Genomic DNA, 23,733 nt, shown 5'->3' on the forward strand with positions numbered 1-23,733 from the left:
AGCAGACCTGGAGAGTTAAGGCAACTAATTCCTCAACCCTGCTTTTGAAAGTCTACCAATCCATGAACTCCCCAGGCACCCGGCCCGTTAAAGGCTCAGCTTTCTCTGTCTGTTCAGAGCCACACTAAACCAGAACAGTTCTCCCTGCCTAGAAGTGAGAAATTCAGCTTTTTATTTCAGATACTGAACAGTGGCTTCTTCCTTCAACACCTTAAATATCAAATCGCTGCATAGACCCCTTAGACAGTGCCTGGTATGCAGTAAGCAGTCAATAAATGCTCATTACAGTGATTAAAAAACTATGGTGGCCCTGACCTACTGGATGGAACAGCAGAAAGGACAGGCAGTGAGTCAGTATGGCAGAGTAAAACCTTGGGCTGCAAGTAACTTGTTCTACAAACAAACATTTTTAATAAACTTTAACTTGATAAATGAGCAATATTTCGCAATACGAGTAGTATGTGATACGAACATCACATGATCACAAGTGAACCAACAGGTCTTGAAATTTGCTTTGATATACAAGTGCTTTGGATTACAAGCTTGTTTCCTGAACGAATTATGCTCCCAATCCAAGGTTTTACTGTATTTGAAATCTAGCATTCAGGAATCAGGACAACAGAATTCAAACCCTAGCTGCCACTTAGCAGCTATTTAAAGGCAGGCAACTTACTTTTCCTCTGTAAGAGAGGTTGGCAAACTGTGGCTGGCTACATCCAGCCTGCTGCTTGTTTTGTAAATAAAGTTTTATTGGAACACAGCTACACCTATTTGTTTATATGCCGGCTGTGGCTGTTTCTGAGCTACCAAGGCAGAGCCAAAGAAGAGACCAGATAGCCCGCCAAGCCTAAAATATTACACAAACAGACTGCCCTGCTCTATAAAGCTCAAGTACCACATGATCAAGTACTAAATGATGTCAGTACCCGCCCCTTCTTCTGCATCAAGGATTAGAAACCAGCCTGCCGAATCAGTGGCAAAGGCTATCGCTTTTGTATTTATTTTTTAAATTGAATTTGAATTATTTTAGGTAAGGGGCCTGACTCTCGAGTTGGACTGCATCTCTCACTCTTTCTAGTTTAAACATTAGCTTGACTTCACACACGGTTTCCCTGCCTGGCTCCTGTAGCCATGAAACTGGAGCCCGCCTTTCTAGATATCAGCCTTCGCTCTCCTACTCTCTTTCCTCCAAGAGATCAGCTATAATCTCACGAGTCCTCTTCAGGTTTAATTATACACAAACATATTTTCTTTAAAAGAGAATAATTTGCACACGGTAGAAGCATAACTCATGTGATTTTAATTAATTGGCCACTGGCACCTGCTGTGTTTGGCACAGTTGTAGGCACTGGGCGGGAGGGGCAGGGGGAGAGGGTTCCTTTAAGCAGGGTCAGTAAGAAAAGCCTCCATGGAGTGGAAGTCTTGGAGATGAGCCCGTCACGGAAAAGGTAGACCAGAGCATCCTGGGCCATGGAGAGGCCTTGAAGCTTGGTAACTTTGGCTTCTTCAATGAGACCCAGTAAGACGGATGGGTCTAGAGAGTCTAGGATATGATCCAAAATGAGACAAAGGCCTGCCAGTGAGGTGGGGATCACACCCAAGCTAAGGGGACAAGCTTTCCTTCCAGTGCAGGAGAAACGGCTGAAGCTTTTCAATATTTAAGACTGTTTGTGATCTGACTGGCTTTCTTCCTAGACCTTTCTGGGTGCCCTTTACAGAACAGATGAGTGAATGAATGAATGAATGAATGGTGATAGCCAGTCGTTTGTGTTCATAATTAAAAAGCCCACGGGGAGGGCTTAACAACTCTGTGGAAACCAGGAGGCACAGGAAGCCCATCGGAGAAACCCTGCCTGTGGTGAGTGCTGGTGTCCTTGGATGTTGCTCAGTGCCCCTGTGTGCCAGACCCGGAAAGGAAAACGCCGCCCGGGTGATGAGCCGGCCTGGCATGGCAGCAGGTGGTATGCCTGTCCTCGCCAAACGTTCTTGAAATAGTCTGTTGTGCAAATATTTAATAGACGCTCGAGGTTCTAGCTAGAAAGAGGCAAATTTACACACAAACACGTGGAAATCTTTTAGACTCTAGTTTAAAAGAATCTACAGGGGTGCCTGGGTGGCTCAGTCGGTTAAGCGGCCGACTTCGGCTCAGGTCATGATCTCACAGTCCGTGGGTTTAAGCCCCGCGTCGGGCTCTATGCTGACAGCCCAAGAGACTGGAGCCTGTTTCAGATTCTGTGTCTCCCTCTCTCTGACCCTCCCCCGTTCATGCTCTGTCTCTCTCTGTCTCAAAAATAAATAAATGTTAAAAAAAATTTTTTTTTAAATAAAAGAATCTACATAAGGGATCCTTTGCTGTTAATGTGTTTTGTGAATTCTGGGAGGACAGGATATGATTGAAAATGCTTTGCCCACAACACCTTGGTGTTGCCTCTAACAATAAATAATGAATGGAGGTCTTGGGCTGGGTCTAGATGCATAATTGGTCTGTTCCATTTGGACTCATGTGCCTAGTTCAGTTAGTCGCTTAATATTATTCTGGCTAATACAAGTTTAAAAATATTTGCAGTATATGAAGTACTACATCAGGCACATACTTCATCTTATTCTCACAGACCTTTATAATTATTAGGATTAATAACCATAAATGAGTAAACATGAGAAGTGCTTAGAACAGTTCCCCTCAGTTAATTACTATTAGCTGGTATCATCACCTGCCTTATCATTATTGCTATTAATATTACCCTTGGATTTTCCACTAACTCAATTGATAGATGAGGAAACTGAGGCTCAGAGAAATTAAGTAACTTCCCCAAGGTCAAATGACAGGGTGAGAATTGAAATCCCAGAGTCTGACTTTAAAGCCATACTCTGAACCACGAAGAGCACCAGATTTACAATGATAATGAGACAGTTGAAAATATATTATTATTTTGGGGGCCAATATTTGAACCAGTTGTCTATCTTTGATGTCCGTTTTAGGTTTTCCTACACACACACACACACACGCACGCACACACACACACACACGTGCACATGCACACAGAGTTGTCCACATAAAAACACATTCGTAATTCTAGGTGCACTTAAAATGGCTAATAAATTACAGTAATGACTCCTGGTGTAATAAATGTGCTGTGCTTGTCAAGTAAAAAACAAAAACAAAACATCCAAGGAGTTATTTTTTAAAACCTTTCAACCATATATTACAGACCTAATAGTGTAAAATAATTCTCAATGAAAAATATTCCATGATCACGATTCCAATTCCTCACGATAAATTCCCTGATGTTGCCACTGTCGTTTCAAGGGGTGCAGTACCTTGCACGCAAAAGCCTGCAGAAATTTCCAAAGATGTGTTCTGATTAATGCACGATTAAAAAAAAAGTTCACTTATGTGTCTGCTGTTTTGCTTAGCGCAGGCGTTTTTTTGTTTGTTTGTTTTTTTTTTTTGTTTTTTTGAATGAGGCCTCAGGGAAGCGAAAGAGAAGGCTGATTTCCGTGGGAATACATGCAGAACTTAAAAACCTGCAGATTATTGTCGATATGGTGAATACTATTAAAAGGAGGACACGGATGCTGACTAACCCCGCGAGCAAGCAGACTGGGCTGCGTCCCGGGCTGCATCACCCACTGAGAAACGCAGCATTCATTTTGCTTGTTTGGGATTTTTGTGACAGGTTCCAGGCATACAAACAGCTTTCTCTCCACTTCCTTCTGCGTTCGGCCCGTTGACAGCATATGGCCAAGAAGACCTTCTCCCCGTTCTGTTCAGTGACTCACGAACATACGAGGCTTGAGTCAAATTACAAAATAATTCCCATTTGTCCTCTTTTGTGCTCTTCATTTAAAGTTCACTGAAGTGGACCTCTCTGCCAAATTAATTGGCAGCCTCCGTGTCCATCCCCAGACCGGGCTGGCGCGAATGACAAAAGCCCTCTTCATTGTTAGCCCCCTGGGAAACCACCTATAAAGCCACTCCTTGCGTGAGTGATTGCGGGATTCCAGGCCGGCCTTCTTGCCCAGCGCCCTTGTCTAAACGCCAGCAAGTAAATGGGGTGAAAGTGTGCCAACCCGAAGGCCAACACTTCCATTTTTCCTCACAAAAGCTCGATTGTATTTAAATCTTTGGCAGCGGCCTGCCAAGAAAGAGAGGAGCAGACCACAGTCCAGGGGTGGTGGTGGGACCCAGGCGGTCACGTGTGGCCCAGGTGTGGCCAAAGAGATAGAAGCAGGAATCCCCTGAGCATCCTGAGGAAGGGGGGTTTTCACCCCACCCCCACCCCACCCCCACCCCCCCCCCGACGAGAGGACAGCACTGGAAAAAAAGCACTCTGCACCACTGGCCCTTGCTCGGGAAATAAGTGGGTGAAGGTCATTGTGCTCAGAAGAGTCAGGTCCGTCTTCCGGCTGTAAGTGGAAGGTTCAGGGGAATGCGGGGATGCTAACCTGGACCCCAGATGTTGTGGAGCCACCAAACCATCACCAGCCAATCGTTTGCTGCCAGGACTTCATTCTTGGTGAGAAAATGAAACACTCCTCCAAGATCCTGGCAAGTGAATATCCCCTTACTTGCAGCCAAAAGCATTCAAAACTCCTACACCAGTGCTCTGATTACTTACGCCTCTCCCTCCCCCTTTGTACAAGAGTGTGAGGGTTAAACGTGGGACGACTTCCCGTGTCAGTCCTGGGGAGGGGGCTGTTGACAAAGATGGCTTTGTTCCCACCGCGACGAGCTGAGGGCCTGGTGAGAAGCCAGGCAGTCGCCATAGGCTGTGAACGTTTCTATATGTTCCTGCTGAGAGTAAATGACAGCAATGACGACAACTACAAGAGCCCTGACTGCTCTTTACTCAGGTCACTTTTTAGGGCTCCGTTAACAGTGAGCAACTTCGAGGCACATGGTAACATCTCCCCCAGAGAGCAGGCAAGCTGGCTGGCAGTCTACCCTCCAGCAGGGCGCTCCCTGGGCTCAATGTTCCTCATGTGCCGTGCAAGCCCCTTTGACCCCTCTGCTCGAAAGCCTCCTTTTTCTCTTCTCCCCTGGGACCTGGAGGGCAAGGAGGGAGCCAAGCCAGACTCAGAGCTCACGCTGCTTGCTGTCCATAATGAAGTCCTTTGCGTCTGACCCAGGAGCCTCGTGTCTTCTGGTAGCACGTAGGAAAGAGTTTTCTTGCAAGTAAGGCAAAATCTCAGACCCTTCTCAGTTCTCAAAAGGCCTGTGGAGCAAAATATCCCCCTAGATGAGAGCCAGACACTCCCACATCCTAAGAGTACGGCCTTCACTCCCATCATCCCTCCCACGAAAATCTAGAGCAACTGCTTCCTTGAAGTCACGATGCAATAGCACTCAAGAGCACAGTCTTTGAAACTGGACTGACTCAGTGTAGAGCCTGCCATTTACTAACTGACTATGTGCAGCTTTTTTAACTTCTCTAATTTTCTCATAGGAAAATTAGAATAACAGTGGTACCTTTGCAAAATGTTTTTGTTCGTTTTAACATTCTAGAAGCATGATGGCAACATCTCAGACGTGAGCAAACAATCCTCACCACTCTCTGCGGTCCAAACCGCAAGTCTCTTTCCTAGATGATGGCAAAACTCCCTAACCGTTTTCTCTGCTTCCTCTCTTGTCCTGTTTCAATTCATTTCCCAAACAGCGGCCAGAATAACATTTCACAAATCAAATCACGTCTTTCTGTCCCTAACCTGTCGAACAGAACGGAATCACACGCCAAGTCCTCACTGTGGCTGATAAGACCCCATGTGTTGCAATCCCTGTGTACCTTTGTTGCCTAATTCAGCAATCCGTATTTCACTGTGCTCCTTGAAAAATTCAAGTCCATTCCAACCTGTGGGCATTTGCATCTGCTATTACCACTACAAGGAGTGCTTTCTCTATGGATCTTTCCAGAGCTCACTACTGCTCATCATTTAGACCTGTACTCAAATGCACTCCTCTGGAAAGACTTTCTCTTATCACTTTACTAACGTGTTCCTACCAGTTACTCAATTCCTTTATTCCTTTTGCTGTCACAGAACTAGTTGAAATTATTTTTTGGTTTGTTTACTTAGAAATTTTAGTTTTTCTCCTTTCAATGGATGTGAATTCTATCTCATTAACTGCTATAACTTTTGCATCAAGAAGGGTGCCTGGAATCTAGTTATATCGTTGAATGAGTGAATGAATGAATGAATGAATGAGTGAGTGAATGACTGTCATGCTTCCTCATCAGGATATTAAAGAAGCAAAAGTCTATAGCCATTGAATGTCTTGACACAAGACTGAGTGACCAAAAAAATAACAATCCTCAGGTCTTTCCCAAACCCATGTTTATTTATGGAAAGTCAGTGGCTTGTGGTCAATGTTATATCTTAACTTTTTTTGCAATGTTCAAACTAAAGAAATACAATACTGAGGAAATACTTTCATCTTTAAAGGTCATCCTTGTGAATTTTGCAGAGAATTCCTGGAGATGGACTGTTTTTAGTCACAAACATTCCCTTGATAACTATGCCCACAAGGACTCAGGCTCCCCATGGGAGATAAAACATTACAGGGATTGAAAGGTATCATGGTAGGCTCATAAAAGCCTACAAAGATGCAGAAAAACAAAATTTATGTTGTTGATTTCTGGATAGATGACTTTATTTTGAGAATTTGGGCTTTTCTTAGACATTTATGGTTCAAAATAACATTTAATAGTAATCTATTCCATCGGAAATGAGTAGTTTGGGGCCAATCACCTAAGTGCGTTTTCCTTATCATTTGAAAATTGTACTTTTGTGGGGGGGGGTGGAGGAGGAACGTTTAAAGGCATGATGTCCTGAAGAAGCATATTTTAGGCTTGATTCTTACCAAATGTTAAGTGCAGTAACACATAGCCATGCTATCCTAGGGGAAGTCTGCCTAGGTCCTTTACACCTTCACTGCACTATTCAGGCTTTGCCTGCTGATATATATTAATGTAATGAAACTGCACACTGGATTGTAAATATCTTGCCAGTTCATAAGCAATATGAAAGACTGCATCTCTGTTTATCACACTTCTTGGCAGGTAGTATGTGTTTAGAACAAATTTATTAATTTGTTGGTTATAAGAATAAGGAAAAGATTTTTATTATGAAAAGGAAATATGTTAGTATAACCTATCACAGTCTAGGACTGCTATGGTGACTCTGATTGTCTCAGTTTCCCTATATTTTTAGTGTGTGGCTTCACTCTTAAGTTTGCCTCACGATAGCCATATGGCTGTTGCTGTTCCAGCCATTAAGACCAGATTCTGGCCAAGAAAAATAAGAAAGGGCAAATAGGAACATGTGAGTTGAATTTTTGTTCGTTTATTTTTCATTTCAGAGAGAGAGAGAGAGAGAGAGAGGGAGAGAGCACCAGAGGGGGAGAGGGGCAGAAGGAGAGAAAGAGAATCTTCTGCTCAGTGCAGAGCCCGACGTGGCACTTGATCCGATGACCCTGGGATCATGACCCGAGCCAAAATCAAGAATCAGACTCTCAACCAACTGAGCACCCAGGTGCCCCTGAGTAAAAAAGTAAAAGACTTCCAGGGAATTCCACCAAGAAACTTCCACTGACATCTCACTTGCCTGAACTCATCATATGGTGAGCCCTATATTCACAGGATGACAGAAAAGGTAGACTTCTAGGTGAACATTTTGCTTTCATCATCAAATTGTAGCCTCTTTTAGTATGAAAAAAAAGGTTAAATACTCATTTGGTGGGCAACTTCTGCCTAAATAATGTTTTATGAGCATCAATTTCCCTTGATTTTGGAGGACAGACATACAAATCATAGAGATTCAGAAATGAAAGATACAGTTTTTGATATGGGCTAGTTTGTGACTTTCAATCCATACATCCTGATGGATCTATTCTCAAATTCTCTGAAAAACTAAACACCCAAATTCAGGGGTTTTATCTAAAAAGATGAAAAGGAAATTGCAGCAGGTCAAATAAAAATATTATCATTTTAACTGGAGAGTAGTGATGGTTGTTGAAATGCTAAATGTTGAACAATAAAGGTATTATGATATAGCAGATGCTAGATCATCAGAGATTGTGATACACCTGATAAGCTTAATTATAATTTAAAAAAAGTCTATCAAACTACGCGATAATTTGTAAGAGTCCATTTTGAAAGCTGGCATTATCAATTCCATTACTGACAGGATACTGCTACTGATGATGGGGGGGGGGGGCACGGCGATGATGGTGATGAGGACAATGACGGTCTTTGTGGAGGTGTGATGGAGATGGTGGCTGAGATAAAATTAGAGCTTAATAGGTGCCTAGCCCTGTTCTAAGCACCTGACACACGCCATCTTGTTGAAGATTCACATCCAGCCTATAAAACAACTATTTTTAACCGCACCTTATTTATTTTTTATGTTTTTGATGTTTATTTATTTGAGAGAGAGGGAGAGAGAGCACACACGAGCGAGGGAGGGGCAGAGACACAGAGGGAGACACAGGATCCGAAGCAGGCTCCAGGCTCTGAGCTGTCAGCACAGAGCCCGATGTGGGGCTCACGAACCACGAGATCATGACTTGAGCCCAACTCAGACGCTTAACAGACTAAGCCACCCAGATGCCCCTAACCCTATTTTATAGGGGACTGAAGAGAATAACTAACAGCCCAAAAGCATTTGATCTGTAAGAATTTGAAGTCGGACCCAGAGTCTGGCTCTGAATTCTCACGTTATACCATTTCCCTGGGGATAAGAAGAGGGAGGTCCAGCAGGACCCAGAAGAGGTGACCCTTCGTCGCAATGCAGGTCTGTTACCATTGGCTTTATATGCATCTGGTTCTGCCCTCACCTAAAGACCCATCCCTACTTCCTCGTGTGTCTGTGACACTAGAACAATGGGAAGCCTCCAGAAGAGTTAGGTCCAAGAGAAACCTGTGTTAGTGTGTCCGCCCACATCATGAAAAGCCGAATGGAGGGAGAATCTCATTCTCGGGACTGAAATTGGTGAAGAGCAGAACCCTCTTGCATTGCTTGCAATAAATGATAAAAGGGTTTGGTCCCTTCTCGATCACTTTCAGATGTTTATACACCCACATGTCAACTTTCCATCAACCAGGACACTACTGCAATGAACAATGGTGTTGACCAGGAAGGGATAGTTCAGCAAGGACTACTTTTTGAGGTAGCTTATGAATCAACAACTTTACATTACAATCATTTTTCATTTATCCTGAACCACAGGGTTGAGATGAGAAAATTTCAGACAATGGAGACCCTCAGGAGTAAGTGGGATGATATGGAACTGTTGTTTTTAACTTGGTTTGCTCATTTAATAATGTATCATGAGTAGTTCCCACATTATTAAATATCTTTGTGCAATGTGCTTGTAAATGTATATATAATATTCTATTGGGAAGACATACAATATCTACCAGTGTGTTTATACTATTGGATACCTCGACTCTGAAACTTTATTATTAAAAAAATTTTATGTTTATTTATTTTTGAGAAAGACAGAGCACGAGTGGGGGAGGGGCACAGAGAGAGAGGGAGACACAGAATCCCACGCAGACTCCAGGCTCTGAGCTGTCAGCACACAGCCCTACGCGGGGCTCAAACCCATGAACCCATGAGATCATGACCTGGACCCTTAACTGACTGAGCCACCCAGAAGCCCCTAAAAATTAATTTGTTATTAAGAATGCTCTTTATATATATTTCAGTTAAGTATTTGCACATATTCTTAAGTATTTGAGATAACAAATCTTTAGAAGTAGGACTGTCACATTCAAGGACTTATATAGTAGGAAAAATTATAGTTAAGTAGCTTTTAATAAGCACTCACCAAGAGGTTGCCTTTGCCAACTTCCCTCCTTAGAGCCACATGAAAAAGTGATGTGGCCACATAGGAGCTGGACTCCCACTTGTATCCGTTAGCCGTTCTGCCTCGGCTATATATGGTCAGAACTGAACAATGGAAGTTCCTCTGGCCAGCTATCCTCCTGCAAATGTTTTTCATCCACATACTGTTCTATGCTTCTCTGCCTCCTCCTACTTCCCTCCCTTCCAAACCTTGTGCTCCTTGGCAAACCAGTTACATGGTTACCAGACTCCTCAACCCGCCTCCTAGTCATGGACACTCTCTATCTCATGGTGTCCACTAAACTCTCACGCTCCTCTGAGAGCGCTGTTTTTCTCTAGGCTAGTGAAGAGGAGTTAGACTTTCTTCCGCACCCGTCTCCAAGGGGCAGGCGATGGCTTAGCTTTCTCCTGGCTTCTTACCGCCTCTCCTTTGCCACCGCATTACATCCTGGTGGAAAATATCCTCTGCTTTGGGAGTCATGGCATCTGCTGTCCGCTCAGGTGCTCACCTTCTCCCCCTGTTCACCCCCTTGCCTCACACAATCTTTGTGAAATATGGAAGTCAGACCACGTCACTGTTTGTCTTAAACCACCTCAAGGTCCCCAAAACACAGAGAGTCAAATCTGAAATCCTTACCATGGCCTGTAAGGTCCTAAAATATTTTGTTCCATTCTCATTTCCTGCCTCTCCCCAGGCGCATCTCACCTCAGAGCTTGTAAGTCACGTTTCTGTCTGCCTGGCTCTGGTTCCCTCTCTTACCTCCTGTAGGTCTTGGCTCAAGGATCTTCTTATTACAGAGGCCTTCTCCAGCCAACACGTCTAAAACAGTGATGGGTCTCCTATACCCCAGTCTGACTCGCTGTTTCCTATGCCTACTTCTCTCTTCCTCATAGCGCCATACCCCTTTCATGAGTGAAAGGGCGTTGAGATGGCACACACTAGTCCACACAACGGTGAATCTCCAGTGTCTTCGGTCTCTGGCACATAAGAAGTAGTCGATCAATATATGTTGACTAAATGAATGAAGAAATCATTTTCTAGTTCTCTTTGGTCACTCCCCCATGCTTCTTTCCACACTCTTTCCCTCCCCTCTCTATACTATCATGTAATTATCCCTATTTTCCTGTCTTTCAGAATAGACTACAAACTCCCTGAAGGCTAGGCTTCATCCTAACTTTCTCTGTCTCACCCACACTTAGGAAGGACCTGACATGCGACAAACACAGAAAAATACTTGTTGAGATGGACCCTCCTCCCTTTCAGACCCATTCCTTACCTTTCCTATTGTCCCCAATTTTCTAATGGGAAACAGAGGCCCCGAGGAGGTCAGAGAATTCCCCAAGCTAGTGAATGGCTGAGCCATGATTTTAACTCACATATTTTTACCCCAAGCCTAGTTTTTTTTTTTTTAATCTTGTTTTTCCTACTAATGGCCTATCCTCCTCTTAAATTGATATATACAGAAGCTTCCAGCATTAGGCACATGCTGTGAAAAGTTATGTTTGAGACCTTGGGATCCTTAATTTGTCAAATGTTTGGAAGAAAAATATGCTGTTCTAATTATAGAATGCAGATGGCAATTTGAAAACTTACAAACTATGTCATTTAACAAAGTAGAACATGAGAGAATCATGCTTCACAAAGTGACCTTATTTTCTTAAAGGAACAATTTTTGAGAATCTCACTTTGAAAGGCATAAACACGCTGCCTCCTCATTCTTGATTATAAGGATACCTAAAGTAAGCCCATTAAGTACCAGTTACAATAATTTTAACCATCAATTATAAAAGTGGGCCTTTCTAATTATAGGCAACATTTAGCATTTGGGACTGAGTTATTGCTGGTTATATAAGTTGCAGATCTAACTAAAGCCAAATATACCCTAGCTGGATTTTACCCCACATTTCTAAATTTCTAATTATATTGTGATGGCATCAGCACTACCCTCTGCAAAAATTTTAAACCTCATGACTCAAAAATAATCTGCAGGGAAACTTCCAGAAGCAAGGGAAAAATGTGAATCAGGACATGGTCTCGTATCAAACCAAATATCATGAGGAATAAGCCCTTAAAAACAGAGGTAGCTATGACCAGCCAATGCAATTATTTAAGTGAATTTTCTAGAAGTGACACGGAGACTTCAATTCTGCCATTTCTCACATGGCATGCACACTAACCATAAGCCAGAGGAGCAAAACGTGATGTGACAGTTCCCATTTAACCCCCAGAGCGTGGCATGAAGGAAGAGAGCATTGAATTACTTAATTAGTTAATTCCACAAATACTTATGGAGCAGGGGATAAGGCCAAAGATGACACCTTCACGGAGTCTGTCTTCATGTTGTAATTGAGACTGATTATAAAAACTATTCAAGAGGTCTTTAAAAATAAGCCTGTCAACTGTCTGAGATAGTAAAAAGGACTCCTGCCTAAAATATAAACTCATTGTTTCCCCAATTGTTGGGTATGAAATCAACTGAGGTGTTAAACACTTTTTTTAAGTGACAATGCCTTTATTTGAACACGTATCAGAAAAAGACTGTTTCTCCACTTAAGGCAGTGACATATTTTATACATACACACAAATATATATATAATATGTATAAATAAATGCATATAAAATTATATCATATTATCATATAATATGCTATATAAATCATATAGAATACATAAAAATTATATATACTATAAATATATAATATACATAGAGACATTAAAAAGACATTATACACAATACATATTTACTTATGTGTTCCATATATTTACATACATATTTAAAGAAAAAAGATATGTTTCCATTTAAAGAAAAATACCACATAAATATGAAGAGGGATCGTATGATACTCGATATGGCAAAAATTGTGAACGTGACATGTGATCAAAGTTTTATGAACACCAATCTCCTCAGAAAGTGATTTTTTTTTTTTCAACGTTTATTTATTTTTGGGACAGAGAGAGATAGAGCATGAACGGGGGAGGGGCAGAGAGAGAGGGAGACACAGAATCGGAAACAGGCTCCAGGCTCTGAGCCATCAGCCCAGAGCCCGACGCGGGGCTCGAACTCAAGGACCGCGAGATCATGACCTGGCTGAAGTGGGACGCTTAACCGACTGCGCCACCCAGGCGCCCCCAGAAAGTGATTTTTAACCCAAGTAACTCCAAATTGTAGATGTGCAAATGCCTGATATTCAGAATTGCTTAATCTAAAATGTTTTGCCAAACACATAATACACACACACACACAATAAAAAAACTAATTGTGCAACAGCAATAATATTGATTGTGGCTTTATTACATCGCAGGCACTGCTCTAAGCATTTTGCACATTTCCTATCATTTAATGCATACAACACAATTATGAGATAGATAAATTTCCTGCTTCATCTTACAGTCTAAGAACTGTGGCATCGGGGCGCCTGGGTGGCGCAGTCGGTTAAGCGTCCGACTTCAGCCAGGTCACGATCTCGCGGTCCGTGAGTTTGAGCCCCGCGTCAGGCTCTGGGCTGATGGCTCAGAGCCTGGAGCCTGTTTCCGATTCTGTGTCTCCCTCTCTTTCTGCCCCTCCCCCGTTCATGCTCTGTCTCTCTCTGTCCCAAAATAAATAAACGTTGAAAAAAAAAATTAAAAAAAAAAAAAAAAGAACTGTGGCATAATAAGAAAATGTAATCAGAGATGTAAGAATTAGAAAAAAAAAAGAAGTAAAGCATTCCTATTTTCATATGACATATTTATACATCCGGGAAACCTGAACACATTAGTGGGAAATTATACAAACAATAAGATAATCTAATAAAGTAGGAGGTATAAAATCAACATGCTAAAACCAATGGTCTTTACATATATAAGAGGATCGAGTGGAAGGGATACAGTGGAAAAGAAGGGAAATAAAAGTGCACAAATGAATAAAATACTTAGATGTACACCTGACAGGAACAGTTCAAGAATTATAAAGAAAACTATAAATACTCTGAAGGACCCCAAAATTAACATGGGCAAAAGGAAAGATGTAGCATCATATGGAGATATGGCACCATAAAAATGTCAACTCTTTATAACTTAACTTATATACTTGACATTATCCCAATAACAATGCAAAAGGATAGGGATAGCTGGACACGTTTATTATAAAGTTTATTTGGCAGAACAAAAAGGCAAAAAAAAATCAAGAAAATCCTAAAAACGACTAAAGGTGGAGTGGAAAACAGCTAGCTCGAGCAGATACTGACACATACATAAAGCCTCTAAAATTAAAATGGTTTCACATTGATGCATGGATGGACCCGGAGAATAATGGAACGGAAAAGAAGCCTAGAGAGAGACACAATCGTACGTGCAAATTTAGTATGCGATACATTCAGAATTGCAGCCCAATTGGGCAAAAATGGACATTTTATTTTATTAAAAAAAAATTTTTTTTAACATTTATTTATTTTTGAGGCAGAGACAGCATGAACGGGGGAGGGGCAGAGAGAGAGGAAGACACAGAATCGGAAGCAGGCTCCAGGCTCTGAGCCATCAGCCCAGAGCCTGATGCGGGGCTCGAACTCACGGACCGCGAGATCGTGACCCGAGCTGAAGTTGGACGCTTAACCGACTGAGCCACCCAGGCGCCCCAAAAATGGACATTTTAGTAAGTGATGTTTGAATAACTGGATTGCTATATGGGAAAAGATAAAATTGAGTATGATCCTCATACTATACACAATAATCTCCAAATAAGTAAAGATTTAGAGGCAAAGAAAAAAATGAAATACAAATATTTTTAAAAATTGACGAATCCCTCTGTAACTTATGTTGAAAGCTTTCCTAATTATAATTCAAAATCCAGATGCAATAAAGGAAAGGATTGATGCATTTAACTACTTAAAAATAAACGTTGGCACCATAAGCAGAGTAAAAATGTAAATTACAAAACAGGGAAAAGACATTTGCAACTTACACGAAAGGATTAATACCCCTAAGACATAAAGAGCTTCTAAAAAAAAGAGAAAAGTTCAACACTTCTGTTAGAAAAACAAGCAATGAATATGAACAGATGGTTCAGAGGAGAAAATGCAAATAGACCTTCAACATAAGAAAAGGTGTTCAATGTTGGCTCACAAGAAGAAAGTAGGTAAAATCCTCGGCATCATGGGAAGGAAGGCAACCACCATGGACCTGTGAATCCCTCCCACTCTTCTTGAGATTAACTTCAAACAGACTCCCTTTGCAACATTCCGGCATTTTTACTAGGATCTATTTGGTTTGTCTAGATCGCCTGTCATAAACAAAGCCCTAGAATTTATTACTATATGGAGCAGGGATAGCTGGAAAATGGAAGTTGGTCTCATAGAATAGAAGCTAGTTTCCACATGACCAGGAGTTCAAACTAAAAAGGGCTCACGCACTCAGTTTCCTCAACTGACTTGTGCTGCACGCATTGTTACTGAAACACGTGCCAGTGTGAGTGAGAGTTCTGTAAGATACAGCTGATGGTTTGGGGTCCCTCCTGAGAAGCGTGCTATGTCTTTGCCTCTACCTACCTCATCTTTTGAACTATCGGTAAAGTGTGATGTGAGGTCAGATCTATGAGTTACCTGAGTCAGCTCTGACAATTCGATACTTTGCAGTGAAGGAGTCACTATTATTCACCTCTTAGGCTGACAGCAATAATCTGCTGGTGTCGCTGTGGGGAAAGACGCATGTTGATACAATTGCCGGTAGGAAAACAAAATCACATGTGGAATTCGGCAACGTAGAGAACCATCGCAAAAACGTCTGCTCTTGGATCCAGCACTCCCCTTTCCAGGAACTAGTCCTACAGATGTACCAGCAAAAACCAAAACAAAATAAAACAAAGAAAACAAACAAACAAAACAAAACCCCAAGACCCACAAATTACGAGGCCGTTAAGCAACCCTGTTTGAAATAACAGAGGATCAGAAACACTGCAAGTGCCCATCTGCAGAGAAGTGATTTCACAAGCAATACAACATCCATACAATGGTGTACCAAGCAACCGTTAAAAAAAATAAGGAATGTCTTAACATTAATATGCTGTTGTGGAGTGGTTTCCAGAAAATATTCTTAAGTGAAGAAAGCAAGATATAGAACAGTACATATAACATCTACATTGTATCTAAGAAATGACCATGATACAAATGTATAGACATATCTGCTTATATTCTAAACAAAAAATGAAGGATAAACCAGAAATCTTACCATAGGGCAAAGGAGAAAATAGGGGCAGGGATAGAAGCTAACATCCTCCGGACATTTCTTGATTTATTGACTTAAAGAGGCTTTTTTTTTTTTTTTTTTTTTTTTTAATTTTTTTTTTTTTTTCAACGTTTATTTATTTTTGGGACAGAGAGAGACAGAGCATGAACGGGGGAGGGGCAGAGAGAGAGGGAGACACAGAATCGGAAACAGGCTCCAGGCTCTGAGCCATCAGCCCAGAGCCTGACGCGGGGCTCGAACTCCCGGACCGTGAGATCGTGACCTGGCTGAAGTCGGACGCTTAACCGACTGCGCCACCCAGGCGCCCCTTGATTTATTGACTTAAACTTTACATGGGTATAAAACAAAAATAAAACAAGTTCATTAATAAAACAAAAACAAAAACAAAAACAAAGCAAACCCTAAAATGAAAGCAAAATAAAACAAAGCAACCTAATCGATGTTGATTGGTGGTTTACCCAAACAGATAGAAATTATTTTAAAGCCTAGTAATCTGCCTGCATATCCTTAGTGGGATATGTCAAAAGGACAAAGCTATTTTACTCATAAGAGTGGTATTATTGTTCTCACACACACAGACACACACAAATATATGCATGATTAATCACATATATGCAAGTGCTAATAGCAGTATTATTATTCTGATACAGGCACACATTTATAAATATGATTAAAAAGCAAATAGGGAATTATGTTAATATCATTATTAACCAAGATTTTTCAGCACCAAAGTAAAGAGATTCAAATTTTAAAAAATCAAAGAAATGAAGTAAAAATCTTCTAACCATGGATTTTAATGGATAATAGCAGTATTAACTCACAGTTTGTCCTTGAGAACCAGGTATATGTCTTACTTCAGAACACTAAAAAGGCCAAGAGGCAAACCAGCCTGGTCTAAGCAACCCGGCACCTAGACTGTGCTCTTTAGAAACAATATTCTTTTCACAAGAACCATGGCCCTTTGGAGAAATGGCAGATTCCAGGTCTGAGGCAGGCAAAGGACACCGGGTGTTAGGAGGATCTCACAAATTGAATCAAGAGGTCTCAGGAGCAAATTGAGGACATGCCCTTGGCCAAAGATAAAAAGAATTAAGTCTCAAGTAATGAAAAGGAGGAAGGAAGGAAGGAAGGAAGGAAGGAAGGAAGGAAGGAAGGAAGAAGAAAGAAAGAGTGAAAGAGAGAGAGACAGAGAGGGAGGGAGGGAGGGAGGGAGGAAGGAAGGAAGGAAGGAAGGAAGATTGGTCTGGATGGAAAAACAAATGTGTTACAAATTCACGCATAATACTACTAAATGATATTATCAAAACTAACCAAACAAAAGAAATCCTTACTGGAACCCTTGGGTAACTCTAGTAAATATGGGGGGGAAAAATCAAGCATCGTTCCTGCCAGATCTGTGTGAACTGCATCTCATGGTAACTGTACGTTAGATCAGGGGAAGATCAGCACCAAAGGTGCCAGGTGATACATACAAAAGGACTGGTAAGACAAGACAATATACCAGGACGCCTGGGTAGCTCCGTTGGTTAAGCGTCAACTCTTGGTTTTGGCTTAGGTCGTGATTTCCCGGCTTCATGGGTTCAAGTCCCGCATCGGGTTCTGCGCTGGCAGTGAGGAGCCTGCTTGGGATTCTCTCTCTCTCCTGTCTCTCTGCTCCCCCCTACTTGCGCTGTCTCTGTTTCTCCCAAAATAAATAAACTTAAAAAAAAAAAAGACGAGACAATTTACCACTTCCAACGCCCACTGAAATAATAAATCAAAGATTGCTGAAGCCGTTAAGTGAAAAGCCAGTAAGGAACTCTATAATGGGTGGGTTGGGCTAACAGCCCTTAACCCCACCAGTCAGTTGTGACAACACGCAAACAACACTGGACATTGCACACCTGACCGGACGCAAGAGGAAGCACACAGCACCACTTTCACCTATGACCTGTTCCTGGGGTGGCAGGGAAGGAACTTGACCTGACTTACAAAAATACCAAATGACAGAATGACTTCTTAAATGATACCACAGGGGTGCAATCAACAAAATCCACATGGCAACTTTACGGAGAACAATCTGGTTTCCTCAACAAATAAGTGGCAAGTGAAGGGAGGAAGAGGAAGGTGAATTGTACACCAAAAGACATATCAGTCAAAAGCAATGTGTGGGCTTTACTTGGATCCTGATTTGAAAAAAGGAAAAATAATCTAAAGGGAAAATGTGTATGATACAGTCAGGAAAACTTGAACACTGAAGGACAGCTTATAAAATTAACGAGCTATGGCTATTTTGTGTGTGTGATGATGGTGTTATGGTTACATTAAAATTTAGGCGGGGGGGGGGGGCACCTGGGTGGCTCAGTTGGTTAAACGTCTGACTCTTGATTTCGGCTCAGGTCATGATCTCATGGTTGGTGAGTTCGAGCCCTGCAATGGGGTTGAGGGGGGTGCTCTCTCAAAATAAATTAAATAAACTTAAAAAACAGTAGAGGTACGTAGGGAACACTGATAGAGGAAAAGAATATGATATCCAGGATTGGTTTCAACATAATCCAATAGCTAAGGGGTAAGGGGGGGAAAGAAAGACATTTAGATGAAAAATAGTCTGGCCATGGACTGAAAATTGCTGAATCTGGTTGATAGACGATTGGGGGTCCATTTTACTGTTCTTTGTACTTTTGTGTACGTTCGAAAAATATTCCATAATAAGCTAGTATATACACACACACGTAGGAACAGGCACAGAGATGTTAACCAACTTGCCCAAGGTTGCAGAGTTACTGACAGAGCTATTAACCACTGCATAAATTAAAGTGTGTTAAAATGATGAAAAATTTGAGGGAGAGATTATGTCTCATCTTTTTAAAAATCTCCAGATCTTAACAGAGTATTTAGCACGTAGTTACCCAAAACTTTCCTGCATGAAATATTTTTAATGACTTATGCCCGGTTTTGTTTCAGGAATGATTTAGAATGAATGAGTGAGTAAAGTCAATACACAAAGCTGTATTATGAAATCAGGACCTGTATTTAGATGTGATATCCATATTTTGGTTTGACATTCATGTAATCCGTCTTGAAAACATAAACTTCTTTACTCAATTTTTTCTAACATTGGCATTCAATAATGTAATACTGATCTTACTATTTATTCAGCTTTTTAACATATTTGAATTTAATAATTTATTTAGCAAAGTGTTGTTGCTGAATAAAGTACAGAGCCCTGAAGAAGAAAAGCTATCATGGTCCAAGGCTATTATCTTCCCTCATGCAGCCATTTATTCCACATTCTGTTGAGTACCTACTCCCAAGGTGTCCTACTATGTTTGTATTTAAAACCAGAGTTGAAGTTAAGAAAAGTGCAAGATGGGCGTACCTGGGTAGCTCAGTCGACTAAGCATCTGACTTTGGCTCAGGTCGTAATTTCGTGGTCCTTGAGTTTGAACCCCGAGTCGGGCTCTGTGCTGGCAGCACAGAGACTGCTTCAGATCCTCTGTCTCCCTCTCTCTCTGCCCCTTATCCACGTTCTCTCTCTCTCTCTCTCTCAAAAATAAATAAATGTTAAAAAAAAAGAAAAGTTCAATATGTAAGTTAATCCATTTCTTTGAAATTCTCATTCCCCTAAACTTAATATGAAATCCTATGTATTCTGTACCAAAACTCCAACTTCATCATCAAAGGTCCACACCCAAGACTCACTTCCTACAAGGGAGCTGGCCCTGACTATCTCGGCCCATTTCCTTCTTCAAACTTAGTGCAGGGGGCCTTATTTAAGTTAGGGTCCTGATTCCCCACCATGTGAATTCCTTGTCACCCCACCTACGTTCATGAACGTAGAGCCCGTCTTTCAGGTTTCCACTTCCTATGGTACATGGGATAACGTCTTGCATATGGCAGATCCTCAGGATCTAATTTCATAAAATTAAATGGACAGTAACAGGAACCTTGCCAAGAGTGCTATTAGGAGTAGTAACGACTAATGGTCATTGAATTCTTACTGTTTTCTCACAGTTTCTTATTATATTTAATCTTCCCAACAACTCTGGGTTAGTTACAGTTATTAACCTATTTTACTGTTGAAGAGACTGAGTTACAGAGAGCAAGCAGAAAGGAAGGGACTGGACTCTATACAGCCACTTAAAGTATGCAACTAAATGGTTTTTACCATTGAACATTTTCATCACTGAAAACAAACCAAAATGACTGATACCCATTAGCAGTCACTCTCCATTTCCCCTCAACCACCCTAGACCTTAGAAAACTACTCATCTAATTGCTGCCACTGTAAGTTTACCTATTTCAGATATTTCATATAAACGGAATCATACAATGTGTGGCCTTTTAGGACTGGCTTCTCTCACTTAGTAGGATATTCCTAAGGTTCATCCACATTGTAGCATATATTAGTACTTTATTCCTTTTGACAGCTGAATAGTATTTCGTTGTATGCATAGACCATATGTTACCCACTCATCAGTAGATGAACATTTGACACGTTTCCACTTTTCAGCTGTTACAATGATTGCTGCTAGAACATCTGTGTACTAGTTTTCATATAGACATCTCCCTTTATTTCATTTTCAGCCAGAATTGCTGGCTTATATGTCATCCTACGTTTGACCTTTTGAGGAACTTCCACCAGACTTCCCCAAAGTAACTGCACCATTTCACATTTCCGCCAGCAGTGTGTTAGGGTTCCAGTGTCTCCACATCTTTGCCAATACCCAGTATTCTCTGTACTTTTCATTCTTGCCATTTTAGTGGGTATGGTGGAGTAGTATCCTGTTGTGATTTTGATTTGCATTTCTCAGATGGCTGTTAATATTCAGCATCTTTTCATGTGCTTAGGGGTCCAACTTCATTCTTGGCATGTGGATATCCAGTTGTCCTGGCCACCATATATTGAAAAGATGATTATTCTCCATTTAATGTCTCGGCACCCTAGTCAAAAATCAGTTGACTATAAATGTGAGGATTTATTTCTGGACTCTCAGTTCTATTCCAACGACCTATGTGACTATCCCTATGACAGTACTATGCTATCCTAGACGCAATAGCTGTATAGTAAGTTTTAAAATCAAGAAGTGCGAGTCTTCCAACTTTATTTTTTGTTTTCAAGATTGTTTTGGTTGTTCCGCATCCCTTGAATTTCCATATGAATTTTAGGATAAGTTTTTCAGTTTCTGCAAAGACACTAGATGAGATTTTTATTGTGAATGCACTGAATCTGTAGATTAATTTGGGGAATATGGTCATGTTAACGATATTCTTTCAATTCATGAATAAGAGATATATTCCCATTTATTTAGGTCTTCTGTAATTTCTTTCAACAATATCCTGTAGCTTTCAGAATACAAGTTTTACCCTTATTTTGTCAAATTAGTTCCTAAATATTGTATTCTTTTTATTGCTGTTCTAAGTAGAATTTTTTCTTAATTTCCTCTTTGGATTTTTTATGGCTAATGTATAAAAATATGATTGGTTTTTGAGTATTGATCCTGTCCACTGCAACCTTACTGAACTTGTTTGCTAATTTTAACAGTTCTGTTAGATTTTTTAGGATGGTCACCATACTAGATCATGTCACTATGGGTCTCTGAACAAGCTATATCCTTTGTGAAAAAAACACTTCCCCTCTCCAAATGGGCCCAACTCATTCTCCTCCTTCAGATTTCGTATTAAAAGTCACCTTCTGGAGACATCTCTTGATCACTCAATGTCAAGATGGCCAACACTATTACTTTATCTCAGTCTCTGTTTCTGACTTACATGACATAATAAACAGAACTTGTATGTTTATGATGAAAAGGTTCAAGCAAACAGAAAAGTAACGAGAATGTTACAATGGAGTCCCATGTACCTATCAACATGATTTAATATTTTGCCATATTTTCTTTATTTACTCTGATTATTTCATTATTACTTTTACACTTTTAAGCATATTTGCAACTATTTGGACATTTTACCCTAGATCTTCAGTATGAATCTCAAAAAACTAATACCCAGGCCACATTCAAATTTCTTCAGCTGTTTCAAAGTCATCTTTTCAACTGATATGTTAAAGCCTGGATCAAACCAAGGTCCACAAATTGCATTTTATTATGTCACTTTAAATCTAGAACAGAACCCCACCCCCCCAACGTCTCCTTTTTAAAATAACATGGAAGAGACCGGATAAGTGGTTTCATAATTCTTTTGTGTATTTGCTTGTTTACTTGATCTTTGAGTCTCGGGCTGTCAGCTCCAGGACAGCACTGGCTTTGTCTGTCTTGTTCCTTGAAGAGTCCACAGTGCCCAGAAGGTAGCTAATACTCAACAAATATTTCTTTAACAAGCAGGTGAGCGGATGAGTGAGGGACTGAATGAGTTTCCATGATAGGAGTGTGGAGAAAGTGCTATGGGAACACCGAGGGGTCATTTTTATATAGGGTCCCCCTTTAAGACCCCAAATGAACTGCAGAACATAGAATAAGGAGAGTATAGATTTTAAAATCTCGCCTGCTTTGGAGGAGAAGCACCTCTCTTTGAAACGTCCTCATTGACAACAGGCACATATCTGGATCCCTATTTAATTAGAAGATGAGCCATGGTATTAAATTCTAGGGTCACCTTCTTCTTTGATACTCAGTTGGTCTTTTCATCTCTCTCAAACCTCTCCTACTTTTGTATTCATCTTCCAAGAGAAAGATTTAGAATTCCAGCTCTGTGACACGGACGCAAATCTTTCGGCCTCAGGATAAACCCTTTGGTTCCTGAGGTTCACGAGTATGATATAGAGTCGGGGGGGGGGGGGAGGGGGAGGCATGACTTCTAGCTACAGTTTTCCTCCTGAACTTAAATGATCTTGGTCTTTAGTTTAGACATGACTAATGTCAAATGGTTCCTATGGCATTTAGGAAGGATTGAAAGTCTGAATGCACTCCCATTACTCGACAAGCTGTTACAGCCCTTACACCTCCTCACAGAGCCCATTACCCTAACATTAAAGTTTAATACAGGCATTTCTCCTTGTTCCAATTTGGTGTTTAAAAATGTAAGCACTCTTATATTCAGGCTCTCTTTAAACAATCCTTTCTAGTTTCAAAATGCTTTATGTGAACCCTGGAACTTCTTTTTTTCCTTTAGAATGCTGAGGTCCCTGGTACCTTTCAATTTTGTCATCAAGAATAAAATGCAGGGAACCTGTAATATTTTTCAATGTACGGTGCATACTGAGGGGAGTTTTAGGTACCTCTTCTGAAGGAAGGCATTGAATAGGAGAAGGGAAGGGAAAGTGGCTTAATAATACTCTTTCCTGAGGCTTGATACAGTGGTCATGGTTTGATTATTGGAGACTCCACAGAAGAAAACAGCAGGAATGTGAATGATTTTTGACATCAGTGGTTTTCCTATCTCCATTCCCAAAAGACAGACATTTTTTGTTTGTGGGTTGGTTGATTTTTACTTCCCATAACCTGTTCTCTGTTCTTTAGTAATAGCCCATCTTTTGTCCTATGGAAAGAAATCCTCCTTAATTTAGTCCATACAGTTTATGGAAGATAGAAACTACTCACTGCACCGGCAGTAATCAGATGACTCAGGAATGTACGCAAGCTAAGCCAATAAGGCCCAATCTGAAGATTTTAATGTAATCATTATTTTTAAAAACTCTATGTTGGGGCTGCTATTCTAATTAGGATGTATATCTAG

Source organism: Leopardus geoffroyi, chromosome A3, assembly GCF_018350155.1.
Source record: "Leopardus geoffroyi isolate Oge1 chromosome A3, O.geoffroyi_Oge1_pat1.0, whole genome shotgun sequence".
NCBI classification, from domain to species: domain Eukaryota; kingdom Metazoa; phylum Chordata; class Mammalia; order Carnivora; family Felidae; genus Leopardus; species Leopardus geoffroyi.